Source organism: Penaeus monodon, unplaced genomic scaffold (genome assembly GCF_015228065.2).
Source record: "Penaeus monodon isolate SGIC_2016 unplaced genomic scaffold, NSTDA_Pmon_1 PmonScaffold_5825, whole genome shotgun sequence".
Classification (NCBI taxonomy): domain Eukaryota; kingdom Metazoa; phylum Arthropoda; class Malacostraca; order Decapoda; family Penaeidae; genus Penaeus; species Penaeus monodon.
This window is the reverse complement of record NW_023660802.1, coordinates 2,269-8,632: the sequence shown is the minus strand read 5'-3', so window position 1 is coordinate 8,632 and position 6,364 is coordinate 2,269. Positions and strand designations below refer to the sequence as shown.

Genomic DNA, 6,364 nt, shown 5'->3' with positions numbered 1-6,364 from the left:
GCAAGAAATTTTTTGCTCATACTGAAAAGAGCAAAATAATTTAGAAAAACGTAAAATCATACATTAGTTGCCCTATCATTTAATTAGCTGTCATAAGAAGCATTTTTTACCATAATTTAGATAATATGAAGAATCCTTACCTCTCAAGGGGTTTTGTTTCTGACACTCTGTGATTGACACGCGTCGGGCGTACTCGAGTGGGAGGTGGATGCTGTTCGTCACTTGAGGAATCGCTATCGACTGGTATCGATGTCGCCGTCCGCTGCCAACCTCTGCTGACTGTCGGCCGGTTTATCTTTGGGTTTTCCGACAGTGTGCTCCTCCCAGTAAGTCTGAGGTAGAGTGTGATGGGTCGGGAGTTGTCCCTGGAACAACAGGGGCTGACCCACCCTGGCGGCAAGCAGCGGGGATTCGTTTCGAGGGGCACCGGACTTAAATTGTCTGTGCTCCAGAGGGGGGTGTACACGCTAGGGACGTGCTGTCTTCACTGGAGGAAAGAGGGGGGTCCGCTGGGGGCCTCGGCCAGGTGCCCGCCCCCTACAAGTTTTGGGCACCCGTCTGTAGGTCCTCAAAGCTGTGGGCCGAACTGAGAGAGGAGCTAACTGGACTTTGCTGCTGCTGTGAAGTTTGGTGAAGGTGGTGATGGTGATGGAGGTGGGTCTCGTGGACCTCGGTGAGGAACGGGTCTTTGGGGGAAATAGTTTGCAGCATTTAGATGGTTTCATGGGGTTGTTGAAGGCAAGTGGTGCTGACATTTGTGGAGGGGTTAAGTGAGGAGATACATGGATCCCACCACTAGTATTACCCGCTGCTACTGTTATTTGCTGCTGCGTTATTTATTGGCAGCATCATGGTGAGTTATTGAAGGGTCCACTGGGGTAGATGACTGACTATAAGCAAAACTCTGATTTCCCTGATGACGCAACATTAGACAGTTGCGAAATGGAGGTCTGAGAACCCTCATGTTGGGTTTTTGTCTCACCGGCAAAAATTTCTGTCATTCTCCTCATGACTCATATCTAGAGATTCCTCTGGATTTCCATTTGGACCAATCTGGCCATTCTGATGAACCTGGCCATGCCCATTCACTTGCGGGTGGCCATTGAACACCTGTCTGTTGTTGAACCAAGCAGCGTGGTTATGAAATGGGTGGTGTGTGATGGTTGTGGTTAGTGTGAACTGGGGAGGTGTTCTGTGCTGGAAGGGCAAGATGGTGTAACTGTAGCTGTGACCAAGGCATTTGGCTCCTCGTTAGCATCAGGTTCCAGTGGGAGAGAAAAGAAAATAGTCATCAGCTGTATTCAAATCAACAGCTGGCTTGCGTGCGAAACCCATCAAGTAGGTATTTCTTGGCAGCGTGGAGGGCCGTGGGTGGGAGGGGTCTTTAGGCGGCGGCTGAATGTGACTTATGGGAGGGGAGCAACTGGACGATAATCTTCACTAACTGTAGGGTCATTGTACCGGAAAATATTTCTTGTAAGCTCTGATATCCAAGCTTATCCTCCATTCGGCCAGCTTTAGCAATATTGGGGAGTAGGGGACACGGGTGACTCCACACTATTCTGAGATGATAAAACCGCCCCACAAGGTTGATGTTCGGCCGTGTTTGAGCCAATGAGATTTCATCTAGAAGCTCTTTCAGCTTATCCAAGTGCATCTGTGTGAAACGCTGTTGTTTTTCTTTGGGGTGTTACTCGCCAAATTCCTCAGTGCTTCATTGAAGAATGTATGCAATGATGATAGCTCCTTCCCAATGTCAAAATCTCTATCGTATTCTAACACTCGGTGGTCGTGGGTGGCAGGACTAGAAATTTGCTTGAGGAAAGACTTCATCTTGCCTGCTCTAACTCAATAAATTCATTCATGAACTCCATGAAATTCTTTACCCTGGAATTTGGGAAAAGTTTGCAAGGGTCTGCAAGTTTTGGCATAAGCGTGAGGTTCCTTGAAGCCCTCTCGTCTGGGTATCCTGTGTGATGTTGAACAGAGACGGGGAGAGGATGGCTGGGCACAGGAAACGGAGGAAAATGGAAGCAGAGATCAGGTTTCGCTGAGGCCCTGCTTCCCAATGGTTTCCAGCTTTTCCCGGTACAGGCAGAAGCACTCCCGCAGTCCAGGGGGAAATAAGGGTGGGAGTTGAGAATGCGGGACCAGTCATGCGAACGACATACATGAGGTTTTCCTGTTGTTTCTGAATGGATGAAATCTGAGGCACCTTCATTGGGGCCACCTGAAAGAAATTCATAGAAATCAGCAAAGTCACACGAATAAGATGACTTTAAAACAGCAGATAATTCCATAGCCCTTTTTATCTGGCAGATTACTTAAATTTCCCTTCAAAAATAAACACAAAAACATAAAAGAATAACTCACCTCACAGTCAAGTCCATCTTCGACAACCTTGTTGGGTGACCTGCCGAAGAGTGTCCTGCAAATACTTTTCTCCCACTAACTTCATGAATGCTTCCATAGCTTTTGTGGCCAGAGAGTTGCACGGAAAAGTAGGTGAGAGTCATCTGTAACAAAATAATGTATAAATAAAAAGTCAACTATAGCTAAACTCATTAGGTATACGAGTTTATGATTTTTTGAACAAACTGCTGAAATTATTTATAAATTCAAAATAAGTAATTCCCATCCCAAAGAAGCATTACACTCCCACCTCACACCAAGAACCCAGAACCCGTAAAATCCTAAACTAACAAACACATTAAGCAAAAAAATTAGACAAAGCAAAGGGGTTTTAATTTACCTATTCTCTCAATCTCCATCATAACAAGATCAGCCAGGGAAAATTGCGTGCCAGCCCTCCCGCTGCATGAGTGGACCCGGCTTTTTGCTATGTCCTCCTTGGACTTGACACTGATGGCGGGTTCCAGCAATTCGCAGATTACTCCATAGTTGGCCTTCACATACTGGAAATTACATGTTTAAATGAGTGAATATGTATGCTACAATAAAATATATCAATAAGTTTTGACATTTCTACACAATAATACTTAAATGAATTAGTGTTTCCACTACATTTTTACAATGTTTACTATTTAAAGCTCATGGGATAATGCAATACGAAATAAAAGCCAACTCAAAAAATGGTGAGGGACCAAACACGAAGAACAACAGGTTGCCACCTTCGAACCCACCTGGATAAAATCAGAGTACATCTCCATGGGTAGAATATCAATTGACTGGAACTTGCACTTAATCCTTAGCGCTGCCTGGTCCTTACTGGGAGCCCTGGCGTCGTTTTGTACTTGGTACCACTTTTCTATGAGTGAGCGGCTGTTCACATTGGCCACTGGGATATTCACGGTTCCCACCAGCACATTCTTTTCCTGGAAGAGCAAACGACCAACATGTAGTTACACGAATGATTTCAACATTCAAATTAATACGACAAAAGCAGCAAATGGTTACAATTATTCAGACCCATTTCCCGCATGAAAAGGAAAGAAGAATATAAAATTTCTCACCTTCTTCCTCTTCTTCTCTCCTTCGCGATAGAGAGCAACGCTGATAGTTCTCGACTGTGGTAGACTGTGGAACTCAAACTGTTCTCCCCAAAAGCACATATCACTCTTTTGCTTGCTTGACGTACGTGCATAGAGTGCGTTGTCGAGAAGCAGTTCACAGAAGTACCTGGGAATAGGAAACATACCATAATGAACAAATCTATACAGATTTTGCATGCATTGATTTTGCTTCAACCTCATATATTCGAATAAATTATAATACAAGAAAACAGGTCGACAAAAATACCTTTTCTTGCTGCCGATTCCCTTCGCTTCCAGAATAAATATTTTTAGGGAGTTTTCTGTTCTCCGCACATTGTCATAATTCGGATTGACAGCCTTGCGGAGGGAGTCCACCCATCGGTCTCCTCTCGTCAGCCGTTCTGCAGCTGAAATACCTGGTGCCAGTGGGGGACGTGACCTGCAAAAGAATAATGAATGTAATGAATGATGCAAAGACGCAAAATAATAATAATGCACACCCTTTGAAGTCTAAATAATCCATGTATAAACAGTTAAAAGAGAAGGAATAATATAAATGAATCGGTGACGAAACTGGCCTTACCTGAAACAGTGCTCCTGACCAGAATGCTGGCGTGTAGGGGTCTGATAGTCACCTCACCTGGAGAAGAGAAACGAGTCATAAAAACAAATCCATCGAACAAACTCCAAAATAGTACTCAAGCACAACCATCGGGTTAATTGAAATTATTCCACCAAAAAAAAAAATCTTCCTTACCAGCTGCCAGGTTTTAGCGTGTGCATAAATATGTGACTAGATAGCAGGGACTCGTGAGAGCGGGAGGACCGGAGCCGCGTGTTGGGAGGGCCCCAGGCTCAGGGGTCGAGTCCAGCATCCGCTGATCCCTCCTCGGCCTCCTCTTTTGGTCCTCTCCAACTTGGTCACAGACTTGGTCCTCTTCAGGGGGTTACTCTTGAAGACCTTTACTGAAGAAGTTTGCAAAAGGAAAAAGTGTGATTTCATGGCTTGAGGGCGCGTCTTCTCGGGACCATGCTGGAGAAGGCAACGATGTCGCGTGTAGTTTTAAATTTCTATTACAACAAATAGAAAACTCGAGACGATAACCAATTATAATGCACATTTCCTTCGTATCACTTCGAAAAACAATCTTCACCAACCACCTGAGTGGCCTTCCTCCCAGCCCGAGGGAGAACTGAGACGGCCACGGAACAACGGCAGTGACGCAGCGGCCACAACCGGACATTCAAGACAGGATGTTGAGGTCAAGGCTCACAATGGAAACAAATGGAACACTCGACGCCGCGCGACGAATCGACGGCATATCAGCCGCTCATTAAGAAGCCGAAGATAAACGCCCTCCGGTCGAGTTTTCATTTCTACAGGGGGCCGTTGCGGATGACGGCGATCCTGAAAGGCACCGCCACTTTGGGCACAGAAAAGGGCTAGCGGAAACGAGAGGAACAAAGGGCGCGCGTGTGTCGGGGACAGGAAATGTAGCCCGACGCTGTCCATCACCCTGAACTACATAAGAGGTCCCACCGATTTAAAACTTCCTCCTGGTAGGCCACGTCCCCCGGGAAAAGGGACATTACATTACGTGTAACGACTCCGTAGCTCGTGCCCAAAACGTCCCCGAGGGCCATCACGCTCCGGGGCACCTGGCTCATTTATAATACACCCGCTGATGACTGTAAAAAACGCGCGGGGCTGCCGATCCACTTCCTTCGCCGCGGGGGATTGGGCCGTCGAGGGGCACCAGGCGAGCGACACGAAAATGACGAAGATGAGCGAGGAATCGTCAAACCAAGAGAAGTCTGTTACCTTTATCATGCAAGGGAAAAGGTCGCGTCGCATGAACTCGACCGAAAGTCACCGCTAAAATTTTTCTTCTTGGGTAGTTTAATTCTCGAAAGAAATAACTAAAGATATCGAAAAAAAAATGCGTGCCTTATTACGGGAAAAACCTTCCTCCTATAAGGTTAATCAGTAGGAAAACAGCAGACAATGGGTGCTGCGTTACGTTTTTAAAACTGCTCGTATTTTCCCGCGAGCGAACGTCACGTCCGCGCGCCTTACGGATGTGAGCAAAACGGAAGAAAACAAAAAAGATAATTATCGTTATATTTATACTAACATTCTAACAAAAAACCTTCTGAATCACATCCTCCCGCGGCCATAACGCGTGACCTGCATAATCGCTTCGCCGAGTTTGAAGGTCACGCTTTTAAAAAAAAAAAAAAAAAAACAGAAAAACTGCTGATGCAGCGAAACCCGAAACGAAAGGGTCCCCAATACCACGCGTTTAGCCCCGACGTCGATGTCGTTTCGACCACACAGTCCCTGTTACGCCCGGAGTATAGGCGTCGCCCTTGTCGCACCGCCTCCGCACTACCCCGCCCACCTGGATGCTTCATACGCAGATGGGCGGCCTTGCGCCACTTAACACAATTTGAGAGAAAAGGGAGAGAGGGAAAAGGAGGGGGGTAGGGAGTTACGTAGGTTGGGGGGGGAGGGAAGGGGGAGGGGAGGAGAGAGAGGAGGAGAGAGAGAGAGGAGAGGAGAGGAGAGGAGAGGAGAGGAGAGGAGAGGAGAGGAGAGGAGAGGGGAGAGGAGAGGGGGAGGGGAGGAGAGGGAGGAGAGGAGAGGAGAGGAGAGGAGAGGAAAAGGGGAGCGAGGAGCGAGGAGTGAAAGAGGTAACAGAAGACAGTGAGAGGAAACTCCCGCCGGTGCCCCCGTGGCCCAAAAGGACGATCATTAGTCGTGGGCGGGTTAGCTCGTCCGTTAGCCACCTCTGCACGCAGGGAGTGTGGGCGCCGACTGCAGCACTCCTCTGTGCGGCTCCCACGCAAGCCCCTGGCTCGTCACCTCA

The 6,364-nt window shown here is 47.3% G+C and overlaps 1 pseudogene; it reads right to left on the bottom strand.

The window, feature by feature from the left end:
* Nucleotides 1-1,565: 1,565 nt before the first annotated feature.
* LOC119571298 lies at nucleotides 1,566-4,206 on the bottom strand (annotated as a pseudogene).
* Between the last annotated feature and the right edge of the window lie 2,158 nt (nucleotides 4,207-6,364).